At 38.7% G+C, this 18037-nt stretch overlaps 1 long non-coding RNA gene across 3 annotated transcripts in view; it reads right to left on the reverse strand.

Moving 5' to 3' along the window:
* Positions 1 to 1322: 1322 nt before the first annotated feature.
* Positions 1323 to 18037, reverse strand: part of LOC112640944 (uncharacterized) — a 29592-nt gene continuing 12877 nt past the window's right edge. For 2 of the 3 annotated variants that reach the window (XR_007407992.1, XR_007407993.1), the window contains exons 3-6: positions 10268 to 10474; positions 5518 to 5614; positions 4145 to 4246; positions 1323 to 1995 (exon numbers count right to left, since the gene is read on the reverse strand). This is a non-coding gene — a long non-coding RNA (uncharacterized LOC112640944). Of the gene's footprint in view, positions 1996 to 4144; positions 4247 to 5517; positions 5615 to 10267; positions 10475 to 13448; positions 13557 to 18037 lie in introns of those variants that run through there. The other variant, XR_003124370.3, reaches the window with a different exon arrangement.

An 18037-nucleotide genomic window follows, 5' to 3' on the forward strand; every position in this document is an offset into this window, starting at 1 on the left:
TCAACTCATGTCAAAAAATAAATTATAGAAAACTAAGTTGGAGAAAAAAATAGACAAAACACAATTTCTTTTCTGAAAGGATTGAATTTTTGTGTTCAGATTTGCTGCTCACAAGCTCGACAGATTTTTGAAAAGTCTCTTTCTTGATTTAAAATGAAAGCTGAGTGAGAAATGTTCTTGAATTCATTAGACTAATATAACACTTCATAGTTTACAAGTATAATGATTTACGTTACTTATTTTATCCTGGACTGGAGAGAGGATAACTGCTTCCAGGGTCACCCCTGTCCATCTGTGTGACTTTGGCCTTTTGTTTTTCTATTTCAAACTTCTTTCGAAGTTTAGTTTTCCGCTATATGGAATGACTTACCACATAGAGTTGTTGTAAATCCTTTGTGCTTGCTATAGAGCTGGCGCTCCAGCTTTAGCCCCCCCCCCCCATGCAGACTAAGCAGGGCCTCCATTTAAATAATGACAAAATTTGGAAAAACTCGAGTAACTTCTTAAAGTCTTCACAGATTGACAACAGACACATAACAGTAGTTTTCAGATTTACCGTCTTGTGATCTTTCTGTTGTGTCGTATAGCTTCAAATACAAATAATTTTTCATATGCTTATATGGATAGATGGGAGAGTCTCTAGGTACATTTTTACCTATATCTAACAAAGCCAATTTGGCTTCTGTATTTTAGTGGTGTACACTTAAATATGCTTCTTAAACTGTGTCCAGGGGGTATGTGTCCCTGTGCCCTTGTTATTCAAAACCACAGACTAAACTTGGAGCATTTTAAAGATGGAGGAAAGGGCAATATTTTATGTCAAAATAAAAAACCACATATAAACCATATGCAATGAGGTAGGCTATTTTTTAATATAAAGCAAGAACTGTGCTTCAGAAGTTTGTTTTAGATCATATCCCAGTCTCTGGTTCATCGGGTCATGTTTTGTGCTGTGCCTGATAGGTTGAAAGGAAGGTTTGACGAGCACTGAACTACCATGTTAAAGATCACAGAGGCACCTGTGTTCACGGAAGTCTACATTTTGCAGAATATAGGTTAGAGATTGGCTGGTCTCTAACCCTGTCCGTACTGGAGTCTCTAAATATTCTTGTATCTACTCTCCAGCATTTCTCCTCCTCCAACTGGAGCGAAGGAGCGCTCAGCAGAGCACAGCCAAGGCAGCCCGAGGGAGGGAACACGGAAGGCCTGCTCTAAACGACGCACAGTGCCTTCCGTATTCTAAAGGGCAGGATTTTTCTGGAGGTGAAATTTAAAAGCCTTTTTTTTTTTTTTTTTTAAGATTTTATTTTTTTATTCATGAGAGACACAGAAAGAGGCAGAGACACAGGCAGAGGGAGAAGCAGGCTCCATGCGGGGACTCGATCCCGGGACCCCGGAGTCACGACCTGGGCCACAGGCAGACGCTCTACCGCTGAGCCACCCAGGCGTCCCTGAAATTTAAATTCTTAATTATATTATATTAAACGCCGTCGTGTCGGGGGCATGCGTGCGTGGTAGTAAATTGTGAATCCAATTTTCTACAGGGCTCTTCGGGGTGCTGCGGCCGAGATTCGTCAAGTCACTGCTGCCGCGTGCCGCTGGCATCCTGGGCCTGTGCCAGCTGGGGTGCTGGAGGGAGGCCGCAGCGCCTCGGGGTGCAGAGACCCGGCCCGCCCCTGCTTCCTGCCCGTGCCCCAGCGGCCGCAGCACACCTCCCTGCCAGTGACACTTGCTCAGTAAGCACGCTTAATTCCTATTTGCAGTTTTTCCCACATTCCCAAAAGTCTGCGTTAAATCGCTGATTTAGGCATTATTTCTTTTAAAATCATTTCCTTAGTGGCATGGTTACTATCACAAACAACAGTGACAGATTTTTGCTTGCTTTCATTTTTTTCTCCAACTTGATCTCTTCCAGAAATCTCCAGAGCAATCATACTATCTCTCATCTCTCCCCCAAGAATTCTAGATGGCTTGGATAATCTCCTTTTGTGATTACTGGAAGGAAAATATTCAAATAATTAAAATTTGTCTCAACACTACAAGCCATGAGACCATGAGATCTTGTTTCAAACCCTGTTTCAATGTGTCCATATAAAATATTATTGAATGAAGTAATTAATTTGGACTTGCAATTAAAAAAAATTCTCTTGAGAGTTTCTGTGGGATTAGGAACCATTTTTTTCATTTCCTTCACAGATGCAGCATAAAAATGCACCAGAAAACTAAACCACTATACTTCTCACATCTGTTTTTCCTACTTTATATATCAAAAGTCTTAATTTTTTTCCCTTTTTTTCCTCTTCTTTGTGTAATGCTCTATAGGGCCTTGTGAAGCAAATATTTTCAGCTTTCTACCATTTCATAGGAAATAAATACCCATAAGAAGATTTTTAAAATAGTTTTAAAGCTTTTATTTTGAAGATTTTTAATCTTTCAGAAAAGTAGAAAGAGTTCAATAATAATTTCTCATATGCCCGTTGTTATGGCTAATTTTATGTGTCTACCTGGCTAGGCCAGAGTGCCCAGATATTTAATCAGTGCTATTCTGGATTTTTCTGTGAAGGTGTATTTGGATGAGATTACCATTTAAAATTGTTGGACTTTGAGTAAAACAGATTACCCTATAAAATGTGGATAAGCCTCATCTAATCAGTTGAAGGCCTAAATAGAATAAGAGACTGATCTCCCCTGAGCAGAAGAGAATTCTCTCAACGGACAGTCTTCACACCTGAACTCCAACAGGGGCTTTTCTCTGATTTTCAGCCCACTGACCCACTCTACAGATTTGGGACTTGCCAGCCTTCATAATCATGGAAACACATTTCTTAAACTATATATATTAATAATTATATAAATATATAAATATTTTATATATATAATTTAAAATAAATTTACTCACACACATACTCACATACATACAATACACACACACATACACACCTTATTGGTTCTACTTCTCTGGAAAACCTTGAAAAATACACCCATTATCGCTGTTAGCAATTGGCAGTTTCTCTATTTTCTTAATCTATTTTTGTTTGCAATTATTTAGAATAAACTCAGACATCATGACATTTCATCCTTAAGTAACCAATACACTACCATTGGTAATCTCTGAAAATAATATTTTCCCACAAAAGATAATACTATTATCACACTTAACAAATTTAATAATTCTTTATATCAGTTAATACTTACTCCATCTTGAAATCCTCCCAACGGTCCAAAAAATGTCTTATTCAAACAAGAAGCCAATTAAGAACCAATCATTGTCTTGGGGTGTGATTAGACATAATACTTTATAGGTGATGCTGTGTAGGGTATAATAAGAAGCACGTAATGTCGGCACTATTAGTGATGCGAACTTTAAACTCTGGTTCTGGAGGATCTGAAAGGAGCCTGACCTCTCCTTTGTAAAATTACATCTTTTTCTTTTTGTTACCTGCAAATAATCTTTGTAACAATATTTTGACATCCCATAAAAATATGTAACAACCTTTTATCTCATGATTTTATCATCCATTAATGATCCTTACATAAAATTACATCAAATATTTTATTACAGTTGCAAAAAAAATGTTAGCAAAATATCCAATGATAATTTATTATAAGATTACAGGAAAGCCAGTTCTATCTTCCATCTCCTAATTTGTTCAACTCTGAAACACACTAGATAGAATTTTGGGTTGTCATGATTGCAATCAGTAAAAGCAAGTAAAAGAATTGCTCGGGATAGACGAAAGCCTACTTTAGGATCTAATTTGTGTAAGATGAGGGGAGTCTAAAAGACTAGTAATGCAAATATTGATCTTCAGGAGTCCCAGCCCCTATATCACTTTTAAAAATTAGTTGGGATATATTATATGAAATATTCTGATAGAATGAGGAGCAGATAATGTATGAGTTATGCTCGACAGTGCAAACCAAGGAGTTATTAGCTTGGAATTTCACACACACATCCCCCAGGTTTATTGAATTATTTTTATAAAGATCTAATCAAATAACTGTATATATAACCTGCTAATTTAACACCGTTGTTACCAATTGTCATGTATTTCCAAATGGTTTCGGCAATTCTTAACCTTTTTTCTTCCCATTTTTTTACATATTCACTTTGAATCATAGGTTCTTAGACTTTGAGTCTTACCTCTTTGGTATCTGATTTTCACCGTTCTTCCTACTACTGTATATCTTCTGCATATATCAATTTTCCTTCAACTTTACTAAGTCAGCAGCAAAGGAACATCCACTGAGGATAAATGGAAAAGATATTAAATTTAAGGGCTATGGGAATTTAGAAATTAACTTTCTGATAGGAACAAGAAGATGCTGAGACAATCCTGGAAAAAAGCCAGTTCTCTCTAAGTTTGTGGTCTGTTCTAGGAGATTGTAGACATTTAATTAAGATCCCCAAAGACTTTGAACACCGAATAGTTATTCAAACTCATTGTAAACCCTTTGAGGTTGACTCATTACTAATATTTTACATTTTAGGGTAAGTTTTTCCCACTGACACTAACCAACACAACCTTAATGTGGGTAAGTGGAATAGGAAGTTCAAGATCACTGAACTCTTGTAAAGTGACCTATCTATTGTTTTTACTTAATTCTTCAGACATGCTTTGTGGCTTTTTAAAGTTATGACTATTAGATTTTTAAGTTCTATTTTCCATCCAGTGGCCCTAATCTTCCTTGGAAAATCTTGAACAACAGGGACAGCTGTTAAAAGAATGAGCTCACCAATTAGTTTCATACTGGAATAATAAATAGTGTAACAAGTAACTCATCTTATTGTTTATTTCTTAAGGGATGGTGTGGAAAATGTCCACTCATGACTCAATTGCAATAAAATAAATAGGATTCGATCTGTATGCTTTGGTTGACAAATTTTCTAAGCGTAGAGCTGTGCCAAATTAAAATGAGAACCTGTCTTCACAAGCTTGGTTGTTATTTGTCAAAGTATTTATTCATCTTTTTAGTCTAAGAAAAAATCAACGATGAACAAATTATTCTCTTAAATCCAGGTGGTGTGCAACAGTTTTCTCCTTAAATTAACTCAGCATTTAGTCTGCATGGTAGTCCATCATGGGAAGTAGTACATGGAACAGTATCTACGGAGAGATGATAGGTTTCTGTAGGTTCTAAATAAGTATCTATACACTGACATCTACTTGTTCTATTTCAGTGATGGGGTTTACTCATTTTACCTACTCTGAGGTGACGCATTACTTTCTTTAAATGTAGATGTCTTTTTTTTTCCTTTATATTTCAATGTCTCCTTTTCCTTCCTTCACCCAAGGACTTATTGGTCTGTTGTGAACTGAATGTTGGTGTCCTCTCAAAATTCATATATGAAGTCCCTACTCCTCCCCCTACCCCTATCCCCAGGGTGCTAGTAATAGGATGTAGGGCTTTTAGAAAACAATCAGGTTAGATGAGATCCCAAGGGCAGATCCCTCACAAATGAATTAGTGACCTTATAGGAGTCGCCAGAGAACTTGCCTCTCTCTGCTCCCTAACCTGTGAAGATACAGCAAGAAGACAGCTATATACACCAGGATGTAGGTTCTACTAGGCACTGGATCTTCAGTCACCATGATCTTGGACTTCTGAGCCTCTGGAATGATGAGAAATAAACAGATGTTTTTTAATCCACCCAGTCAAGGATAATTTGTTACAGCAGCCAGAACTAAAATCGTCTAAACTAAATAATTGCATGTCACATACAAAAATAAAAATATGTTTGAAAAATAATGCTGGTCAACTCCAACATTGCATATGAAACCATTTCACCTCATTTTACGTTTTTACTTCTTACTCAAAAGACAGTGTTCTGCAGTTCACAAACACATCTTTCTGGACAAGCTTAAAATTGAATGTCCATTGGAATTATTATGTGGTCCAACACAACTTTGCTTCTCATTTTTGCCTTCACAAAGCTTGTGAAGTGAAGACAAGCCCAAAGACAGTTCCTATGGGGATGCAAAATGCCGACATTCGTTTCTGTGTGACCACCACAGGCTAAATGGCATCTAACCTGGAGGTCCTCAAGAACACCCAAACTGGGATCCCTGGATGGCTCAGGGATTTAGCACCATGCCTTTGGCCCAGGGCATGATCCTGGAGTCCCGGGATCGAGTCCCATATTGGGCTCCCTGCATGGAGCCTGCTTCTCCCTCTGCCTGTGTCTCTGCCTCTCTTTCTCTCTCTGTGTTTCTCATGAATAAATAAATAAAATCTTTAAAAAAAAAAAAAAAGAACACCCAAACTTTTTTTTTTAAGATTTTATTTATTTATTCATGAGAGACAGAGAGAAAGAGAGAAAGACAGAGACAGAGACACAGGCAGAGGGAGAAGCTGACTTCTCACAGGGAGCCCAATGTGGGACTCGATCCTGGGTCTCCAGGATCACGCCCTGGGCTAAAGGCAGCGCTAAACCACTGAGCCACCTAGGCTGCCCAAGAACACCTAAACACATAGGAATGCCTTCCTATGTATGTCACTTCAATCAGAAAAAAAATTGAGGAGGAAAGTGATATTAGGGGAATTAGTAAGTAAGGGAGAGGTTGGGGAAAAAAAGAAAAAGACAATAGGAAGCATTTATAGTGGCTTTCTGATTTTCTTTGAATGTTCTCTAACAAAGTTCTGGAATAAAAGACCATTATAACATGATGTACAACTGGTAAACTGCAAAAATGGAGAGTTTGACAGAGGCCATTATTAAAGTCATCAAACTGAACAAATCAAAACCAAGTAAAAATAAAATATTTTTATTGAATTTATTATTGTATTAAATGTATTATTAAATTTTAACAAATACTAGAGACACTAACTTCAAGCAGTTAAGTAATATTAACACATTAACTTGAGAAAATGTTTACCTCTGCCTATAATGCTTAATTATAGAATAATTCAGGGGCATTCATTTGCTTTAAGATATTTTCCAAAGCGGTTTATTATACTGTTCCGTTTTCCTCCTGTTTCTTACCAACAACCCCTGTGCAGTTAAAAATAAGTTTTAAAAATTGTCTGTGATAAAACTCTTGCCTTTCTTTATGAGTAGGTACATTATATTAAATATAAATGGCATCAAATAAACCTGCAAATTTCTAAGCCATGCATGAACTCCTGTGGGCTTCTGCCCTGGTCTTTTGGCGATTCTGAAGTTGAGAAACTCTCTCTTTATGGTTAATTACTTGCCCTGACACAGAACTACAGGAGAAGGTAGGACTAGAGGTAAACCCAAGAGAAGATTCCAAATGGCACTCCTCAAAGCTTGTTAACCACATACAGTGCAGCAGAATGTATTTTCAAACAATGATCACAGAAGCATTTCTTGTTCGACAGAATATTTTCAGATCCTTATCATTTCCTCATCAGGAAAGAGAGTCTGTTTTTCCTCCACTTGTCACCGAGTGGAACTTTATGGGTGAAATATACCTCAAGTGACACTGTGTGACTTTGAGGCAGGGTTGTCAGGAAGGTGTGGCTTCTGCTTGGCTCTGTTTCAATCTCTCAGGACACTCACCCTGAGAACCTGACCACCACATAGAACTTTGTAGGTGTTCAACTGACAGCTCCTGCTAAAACCTTAGGTGACTGCCACACGGGTTGCTAGTTACACATATGACTCAATGACTCCAGCTGCCAGGTTGCTGGTTGCCCCTGTTGACGCTGGATGGAGCAGGGACAAGCTGACTGCTGGGCCTTGCCCAGTGGAAAACTTGTCAGCAAAATCAACGTCGTCTTGTTTTTAAGCCACTGAGTGTTGTGGGTTTGTTACTGTTATGGACTGGACGTGGCCCCTCCCCCATCCATAATTTTAAGCTCTAACTCCTAATATGACTGTATTTGGAGGTAGGGCCTTTAAATAAATAATAATGGCTAAATGAGGTCCTACAAGTGGTACTTTAATTCAGTGGGACTGGGGTCCTTATAAGAAGATGGAGAGACACCAGGGCTCACTCTCTCTCTCTCCACTGACACACAAAGACTATGTGTAGACACAGTGAGAAAGTGACCTTCTCTATGCCAGGAGGAAAGGCTTCATGAGAAACTGACCTGCTGGCAACTTGGTCTTGACCTTCTAGCCTCAGAATTGTGAGAAAATAAATTTGCTGGTGTGTAAGCCACTTCCTCGGAGGTATTTTGTTATGGCAATCTGCGTAGATTTTGGAAGCATGAAGTAGAGTACTGCTATGAAAAATATCTAAAAATGGGACAGAAACACTGCCAGCTGGGACTGAAGGGGACCGAGAAAATAGGACAGAATGAAGCAAGGCTGTTGGAATTCAGGTGTTGTATAGGATGGGGCGCCACAGCTCTCCAACTTTGAACAGGCCTTCTCCCTCAAGAAAAGCTAACAATGACTCTGAAGGCAATTCAGACACCATGGAGGATGCCACTCCCACCTCACAGCCAGGGGGCAAGGATGTTTCAGGAAGGTTGCAGAGGGCAAGGCTACCCACAGAGCTGAGGGGGTGGGGCTCCCAGGTGGGACTGAGGAGGGACAACACTACCCTGGGCCTCAGAGGCAGAGCCTCCAGCCAGAGATTATTCTCAAGCTTTAAGACCTAGTAGCATTTTTCCCTCCTTGGGATCTGTCCCTCCTTTTGTATTTCCATTTTCTCCTTTGGGAACAGGAATGTCTATCCTCTGCCTGTCCCATCGTTGTACTTTGGAAGCACATAACTTGTCCAGTTTCACCGGTCCTCAGCTGGTGAGGAATTTTGAGTCTGGAAAAATCATAGCTCAAGTCTCACCCATACTCAATTTAGATGAAATTTAGATGAGACTTTGGAGCGGATGGTGGAATGGGTTATGATTTGGGAAGGGCTTCTGGCATGGGGTGAATTCTGCACAGGAGAAGGACAGGCGTTTGGGGGGCGAGAGGGTGGAATGTTAATGACTGAATTGTGTTCCTCTCCATTCACTTGTTGAGGCCCTAACCCCCCGTGGGACTATATTTGGAGATAGGGCATTTACAGGAGGTATTTCAGATTAAATGAGGTCATAAGGGTGGGACCCTAATCCAATATCCTTAGAAGAAGGTGTCCTTAGAAGAAGAAGAAAAAGAACATGCCCACACACAAGAAAGGCTCCAGGAGAACACAGAAGCAGCTCAGTGTTAAAATCTTCAAATATAATTGCATATTTGTCTATTTATCCTTTTATTTTTGCCAGTTTGGGGTTTCATGATTTGAAGCTCTGTCATTAAGAGCATACATATTCAGAATTCATGAATTTTCTGGATGAAAAGACCCCTTGACCATTATGCAATAGCTTTCTATATCCCTGAAAATAGTCCTTATCTGAGGTTTACTTATCCTGACATTAATATCATCACACCCATTTCCTTATGGTTAATGTTTACCTTGTTCATCTTTTTTCCATCATGTAACTTCTAACACAGCTATATTTTTATGTTTATAATGAGTTCCTTGTAGACAACATATAAATGGGTTTGCTTTTTCATCCTGATAATTATTTTTTTTAAGATTTTATTTATTGATTTTAGAGATCAAGAAAAAGCAAGCAGGGAGAAGAGCAGAGAGGGAAGGAGAAAGAATCTCAAGTGGGGACTCTGAGCTCAGCTCCATCTCATGACCCTGCTATCATGACCTGAGCTGAAACCAAAAGTTGGTGCTTGACCAGGCCCACTGAGCCTCCCTGGTGCCCACACACACACACAAAACTCTATCTTTAATTAGGGTGCTTATACTATTTACACATAGTACAGATTTCTTGCGTATTGTTCCGAATGTTGGCTTTGCAAGCAAGTATAACAAATAGGAAATTAATTGTAAAGTAAATTTATACAAATAGAATCTCACTTCTATCTGTTGAGTAGTTGGGAATTCTGACCAAGATAGTTTTGAAGGCAAAAAAAAAAAAAAAAAAAAAAATTGGGGGATCCCTGGGTGGTTCAGTCGTTGAGCATCTGCCTTCGGCCCAGGGCGTGATCATGGAGCCCCGGGATCGAGTCCCACTTCGGGCTCCCTGCATGGAGCCTGCTTCTCCTTCTGCCTGTGTCTCTGCCTCTCTCTGTGTCTCTCAGGAATAAATAAATAAAATCTTAAAAAAAAATATTCTGACACCAAAATTATCTTCAAGCTATAGATGATCTTGCATTGATTGATTATTAGCTTTTGGTCAAGTGCTTTTGTTTTGAGTGATCTAAACTAAGCGTCTTAGCACATGCCCAGTGGACTTTCATTTCCATAATTTCATATCTGTAATGATATGGGTCACTGTTTATCACTCATGTTACCGGTACCACAGTGCAGTGCAACTGCAGAGCTGATTCTGTCGCCGTCTGCTAGTTCTTCCATGATCATACACCTTTGAAACTTTGAGTTTTGCTAAAATAAAAAATCAAAGGAAAGGAACTGTTTTCTCATAAACTTTGCACTTTGCTTCTCTCCAGAGGTATGTATTGACTTTGCCACCTTATCAGTCGAGGCTTCCATCCTAATACCTAGAATATGAAAATAATAATATCATTAATATTAATATTAATTATTAATATCATAATAATATTTTCTCCAAAAGAATTTAGAAAATATGGTCACATTCTCTTACACCATACACAAAGATAAACTCAAAATGGATGAAAGATCTAAATGTGAGACAAGATTCCATCAAAATCCTAGAGAAGAACACAGGCAACACCCTTTTTGAACTCGGCCACAGTAACTTCTTGCAAGATACATCCACGAAGGCAAAAGAAACAAAAGCAAAAATGAACTATTGGGACTTCATCAAGATAAGAAGCTTTTGCACAGCAAAGGATACAGTCAACAAAACTCAAAGACAACCTACAGATGGGAGAAGATATTTGCAAATGACGTATCAGATAAAGGGCTAGTTTCCAAGATCTATAAAGAACTTATTAAACTCAACACCAAAGAAACAAACAATCCAATCATGAAATGGGCAAAAGACATGAAGAGAAATCTCACAGAGGAAGACATAGACATGGCCAACACGCACATGAGAAAATGCTCTGGATCACTTGCCATCAGGGAAATACAAATCAAAACCACAATGAGATACCACCTCACACCAGTGAGCATGGGGAACATTAACAAGGCAGGAAACAACAAATGTTGGAGAGGATGTGGAGAAAAGGGAACCCTCTTGCACTGTTGGTGGGAATGTGAACTGGTGCAGTCGCTCCGGAAAACTGTGTGGAGGTTCCTCAAAGAGTTAAAAATAGACCTGCCCTACGACCCAGCAATTGCACTGCTGGGGATTTACCCCAAAGATACAGATGCAGTGAAACGCCGGGACACCTGCACCCCGATGTTTCTAGCAGCAATGGCCACAATAGCCAAACTGTGGAAGGAGCCTTGGTGTCCATCGAAAGATGATGGATAGAGAAGCTGTGGTCTGTGTATACAGTGGGATATTACTCAGCCCTTAGAAACGACAAATACCCACCATTTGCTTCGATGTGGATGGAACTGGAGGGTATTATGTTGAGTGAAATAAGTCAATTGGAAAAGGACACATTATATGGTCTCATTCATTTGGGGAATATAAAAATTAGTGAAAGGGAATAAAGGGAAAGGAGAGAAAATGAGTGAAAATATCGGTGAGGGTGACAAAACATGAGACACCTAACTCTGGGAAATGAACAAGGGGTAGTGGAAGGGGAGGTGGGCAGGCGGTTGGGGTGACTGAGTGATGGGCATTGAGGGGGGCACTTGGCAGGATGAGCACTGGGTGTTATGCTAAATGTTGGCAAATTGAACTCCAATTTAAAAAATTTAAAAAAAAAAGAAAAGAAAATATGGTCACAAGAGAAAAAGCGGTATTTCCAAAGATTTCCCTTATGTCTGTGTCTCTGGATGCAAATCTTTCCTTTTTATTGCTCCCTCTCCTGAAAAGGCATCCATAGTATAGATAAGACAGTCTTCTCTCTTCTCTTTTGCTTAGTACATTTAACTGATGAAAAGCAGAATGCTGATATTATCCAGAGACAGCCAAATTGCCCTTAAGGGAAGGTGTCTGAATCACTTGCTGGGCTATAAAAGGGATTGCTAAAAATTCAAATGATAACAAACTGTTGTAACAAAAACCATCATTTTTAAGGATTCTATCTCATTTTTCAACTTGGTGTTAGCTAGAAAAGAACAAGTAGAAGGAAATAATGCATGGAAAATAACAGAAGTTCACTTGCCTTTAATTGAATGAATGTGACTCAAATTTGAACTCCTGGTGTGCCCTGAAAAATTCCCTTATTTAGTTATATATTAAAAATGGAGAACTTCAGTGGAAGATTTCAGTATACCAAATCATAAGCTAACTCCACAGAGAATACCATAAATACTGATTTTTCTCAAACTGTATAAAAGAAAAAAAGATAAAATTCTGTTATAGCTATCAGAAATTTCTTTGGGACAATTATGAGTCTAGAGAAATCATATCAACTCTATAAAATCTAGTTATGTCTACTAAGTCTGTATTTTACATTGAATATGTTCTGCTATATAACAATAAAGAGAAATATTATAAAGTTGAGAAGTAAAACCTTCACTACTTTAGAAACTTAATCTTGTTTCCTTAATCTCTAAAATTAAATAACCTGGGATCCCTGGGTGGCTCAGCGGTTTGGCGCCTGCCTTTGGCCCAGGGAGCGATCCTGGAGTCCTGGGATCGAGTCCCCTGTCGGGCTCCCAGCATGGAGCCTGCTTCTCCCTCCTCCTGTGTCTCTGCCTCTCTCTCTCTATGTCTATCATAAATAAATAAATAAATCTTTAAAAAAAATAAAATAAATTAAATTAAATTAAATAACCTAACCTTAAAAATGTAGATGGCAAATCGCTTACACATAACTGCTTTGTTTTTTTGTTTTTGTTTTTTTTTTTTTTTAGAGAGTGAGCACAAGTGGGGAAGGGGCAGCAGGAGAGAAAGAGAGAGAATCCTATGGAGGTTCCATGCTCAGTACGAAGCCTGATGCAGAGCTCAATCTCAGGACACTTAAATCATGACCTGAACCAAAATCAAGAGCTGGACACTTAACCAACTGAGCCACCCAGGCACCCCACACAGATCCACATTAAAAAAAAAAAAATCAGCTTGCATAAAAAGCTGAACCTAAATTTACAGAAGAGCTGAAAAAAATGTTAACATTTAGAGATCATTTTAAATGGATCTGAATCTAGAGCTCTTAATTTACATAATTAATTATAGAGTTTTTAACACATCTAAGCTGCTACTTTTTTAAGATTTTATTTATCTATTTGAGAGAGAGAGCACAAGCAAGGGGAGGGGGAGAGGGAGAGGGAGAGGGAGAAGCAGACTCCCCACTGAGTACGGAGCCCAACTTGAGCCAAAGGCAGATGCTGCACCCACTGAGCCACCTGGGAGCCCCTATGATGCAGCATGTTTATTTGAACTTTAAAAAAAAATAGCATTTTGAAATATGAAGAGACAGTAGAGATTACCTAGTGTAATTATATTCCTTTTAGAATGGAGAAGATTTGGGTTAAGAAAAGATGAAACACTTGCCCCAAATCTCCCTGCTAGTTAGTTTGCCACAGGGGAATTAGAACTCACATCTAATGACTTAGAATAGTAACAATACTAAGTTAGAACAGGAAATTACATCACAGTTAGAAAATCTTTACTTCCAAGTAAATATCATTTTACCTAACTCTCTTTCTACCACATCCACTATTTTTGTCCTTCGATTTGGTTTCTACTGTTCATTCTATGTACCTGTATGATTTTGCTTGGGAATAACAAACTATCTCACTTTTCCTTTTACTTAGTGTAGAACAGCTCATCTTCTAAAAATGAAAGCCATTCTTCTATCTTAAGCAAGACGATTTCTTCCATGGCGACTAGTAGCATTCAGATTTACTGACCCTGACAAATGAGAAGAGTAAGTTTTTAAGTGAATATTCTACCACTGAAATGTTTCTTGACTAACAAATGATTTCCTCTGCTCGTTTGGCCTACGCTGAAGTTCAACCACTCATCTGTATGAAATCCCTCAATGTGTATAATTACTTTTTTCCCTTAAGTACTTATCATTGGGTATGAAATGATCTTAGAAATGTTTTCTAACATACTACAATGGCAGAAAATAGAAGGCTAAATCACTTTATTCTATTTTATGAATTGTTCGCTATTCTGCTTTCTTAAGCATCTTCTTCTAAGCTTCTATTATGTAAAATGTTGACAGTCATATCTTGAGAGAAAATAGAATTGAAATTGTAATGAATGTCTCTAATGGAGATCAGGGTATAAAAAAAGAAATGTGTTATTTTTGAATAACAGGTGGAATGTGGTGACACTCAAACCCATAATTTAAACATTTGAGGGGAACTACCAAAGAGAGATAGATATGCTGAAAATAGAAAAAAGAGCACATTATTCAGAAGCACAATATTAAATTGTTTTATACATTTGTTTCTATCTATAAGGTGCCACAATATTGGACTATATCCTCAAATCTGATCGATCTGCAAATAAATTTGAGTTTATGTATATAAGCATAAAATGTGGATATAAAGAAAACTCCCAGGGCATCTGGGTGGCTTGGTCAGTTAAGTGTCTGCCTTGGGCTGGGATCATCCCCGTGTCAGTCTCACCTCTCACTCTTCTTCTGCCCATCCCCCTGCCATGCTCTCTCTCTCTCTCTCTCTGTCTCTCTCTATCTCTCCCTTTCTCTTTCTTTCAAGTAAACAAATAAAAAAAAACACTTAAAAAAAAACACTCCCTATATTGGACTTATATTTATGTTTGTCTATGTTTATTTACTTCCTCTTCACATTAAAACTGTGATCTTTGAAGTTTCTGTATTAATAAGATAAGCAGAATAATTTAATTCCATATCTCAGGTATGATTTATTTCTCTTCCCTTTTGGGGAAATGAGCTAATTCCCATGGATTATCCAGCATTATATATGGTTTCATTATCTTTGTTTATTCAGATAGCATTCAGTTGCCAACTTGATGGTGACTGTAAGACACAAGCTAACAAAAAAAGAGTTTTTCATTTTGATACCAAGAAGTCATTAGGATTAACAAGTTAATGTTTATCAAATTACCCTAAACACTCAAGTGCTTGTTTTTGCATTAGTACAAAGGATTATCTGGTAAACCAGATTAATAGCAGTGAACAGTGTGATAAAACAAGAATCATCTGCTTTAAGGAATTAAGTAATTATATATAATTAATGGAAAGGAATAATAATTAGTGAATACATAATACTTATACAATAATCAGTTAACACTTAGAAAATAATTAACTTTCCTAATGACCATTTTCAACAAAATTAATGTATTTTGCATGAGTAACTAGTGACAAGTAAAATACTAATAGCTCCTCATTACAGCACCGCCAGAGGGGGTAGAAAGAATATGGTGAGAGCAAACCTTCATGTTTTTCATTAGTATACTCATGGTTCTTTTCCTGAAAAGTAACAACCAGATCCTAATATTGTGCTTCTTAATCTCCATTCAAAGAATAACAATGGTTCCCCACTACTTACAAGATTAAACCTCAGTACTACAGCCTGACACTTAATCTGATTAAAATCCAACCCAGGTTCTTCCCCAAATTTTACTTCACTCTTCTATTTCTGCTTTTTAAATAGTTCTTGAATGTATAAAATGACTACCCTTATTTTCTTGAAGTTAAGAATTTGGATAATTGATGGCAAGGTGATCAAAATTCAAAGTACTTTAGCTTGGCAGATATTATAATGATCTTTCAAATGATGCTGAACTTCCTCATTAAGATCAGTATTCAGAAAAATAATAACCAGTCATCACCAGAAAAAGAACTAAGTCCTGCTTAACGAAATAATGAAATAAAACTTCCATTGGGACTACACCTGCTTCCAAATGCTCTGCAGTTATTGTCAACTCTTCTAGGACATGGTATATGCTGTAGGAATTTCCCTTATTTTTCCATCCTTGACTTTTGAACATTTGCCTCGGTATCTAATCAGTTGGGCGGCCCAAGATTTGCCCATCTTAGACACCTACCTGCTGTTCTTGGCAAAATATCCACTGGGAGTCTTTTTGAAACATGAAGCTGAACTACAGGGGGAAAAAAGATACACAAGAGACTAACTTAGCCCACAATATTGTTTAAAGGCTAGCAGGAGCATGACGGAAGGAGATCACATTAAGAAGAGACGGAAACAAAAAAATAAGAAGAGACAGGTCTTCTGAGAAGGCAAAAAAGACACAAAGACATAGGGAATTCAACATCATGTGGCCTTATCCGAGAGATGTGTAAAGATTATTCAGTCTGGACACCTTATTTTGGGAACAAGGACCAAAGATACGGAGTGGTTGATACAGTAATCTCCAGTCAGTAAGTGCGATATAATTTAAAAATGAGTCTTCTGATTGATAGCTGGTGTACAATTTTTCTGCTCATCTATGCTCTAGATCAGGGAGTGCACCCAAAGTGGAGTGCACCTACCTTAGAAGATGAATAAGCCAAACCACTGTACCGGGTATAGAAAATGTTAGCATTTCTGATTATATTGACTTTTTACATTTCAGAGAGAAAAAGAGATATGTAATTATGCTTTCCAAGATTTTAATGTATAGATTGACACTAGTCGCCACATTAGGGTGATATATATGTAGATGTTCATGTCACCTACAGTGCGCAGCCCTGAGAAAAGAGTGAGACATCTACAATTAGGAAAAAATGGGATACAAGTTCGTTTACTTATGCATTTGCTTTCATCTATTGATACATATCATAGTCTATATTTACATTGCCCCAGAAAGTGAATTTATAGATTACATTTCCCAGTTCTTTTTCTGGTTTTTTTTTTAAGACTTTAAAAATTTATTTATTATGAGACACACAGAGATTGACAGAGACACAGGCAGAGGAAGAAGCAGTTTCCCTGCGGTGAGCCTGATGAGGGACTCAACCCAGTACCCAAAGGTGGATGCTCAACCACTGAGCCACCCAGTTTCCCAACATTCTTCAGTTTTAATCAACAAGTGAATTTACAAATTGCATTATCTAGTTTCAATGAAATGAAACCTGCATAAAAAGGGGAAGTGGCTAAAATTAAATTGTTGCTAATCCTAATAGGACAGCTTTACTGGCTGCATTACAAAATAAAATCAATGAAAGTCTAATCAGATCTGATACAATATCAGCAAAAATATTAAAATCATCAAGAAAGTGACCAAAAATATGAATAATATATATATACACACACACACATTGTCAGTAATGGCAACTCTCACTCTAAATGTATATTTTGTGTTGAGGTATCAGTTAATGAAAATTATATTTGTATAATGAACAAGTAAATAAATAAATGGCCAGTGTATAACCAAAAATATTTTGAGACCGCTGCTCAAAGGGACCAGATATCAAATAACAATAGATGAGCCCAAAACTGGAGACACCCCATTTGTCCATCAGCAGAAGAGTGGATGAGCAGGCTGTGGTCTGTTGACACCAGGGCAGGACGCTGCAACGGAAAGGAGGGGGTCATGGAGATAACCAACAGCTCGAATGAATCCTCAAAGCACGTGCTGAGAGCAAGAAGCGAGACCAAACAAGAGAAAAGGGACGTACCAAGGGATTTCATTAGTATGCAGCTCAAGTTGAAACTCTACAGTGAGTGCCAAAAATTAAAACAATGTCCCCAGGGATGGAAGACAAATGACATGGGGCGCGCGGACCTCCCGGGATGCGGAGAGTGTCCCTCCCGGTTTGGGAGCCCGGGCACCTCCCGTGTGCGCACGAACCAGGTGACACGTGCGTCCCATCTGAGCACGCGGCACTTACGACGTCCGTCCCTCCCCGGGCCCCGCGGCCACCTCCCTGAAGGAAACGCCGAGCTCGCTCTCGTTCGGGTCCTGGTGTCTCCACTGTGCGCCGCGGGGCCCCCTCCCCCCTGCTGGACCCCCTCCCCCCCCCCGCAGGGCCCTCCACCCGCAGGGCCCCCATCCTCCCCGGTAGGGACCCCCCCTCCCCTCCTCCCTGCAGGGCACCCCTCCCCCCGCAGGGCACCCCTCCTCCCGCAAGGCCCCCTCC

Source organism: Canis lupus, chromosome 33 (genome assembly GCF_003254725.2).
Source record: "Canis lupus dingo isolate Sandy chromosome 33, ASM325472v2, whole genome shotgun sequence".
NCBI lineage: Eukaryota > Metazoa > Chordata > Mammalia > Carnivora > Canidae > Canis > Canis lupus.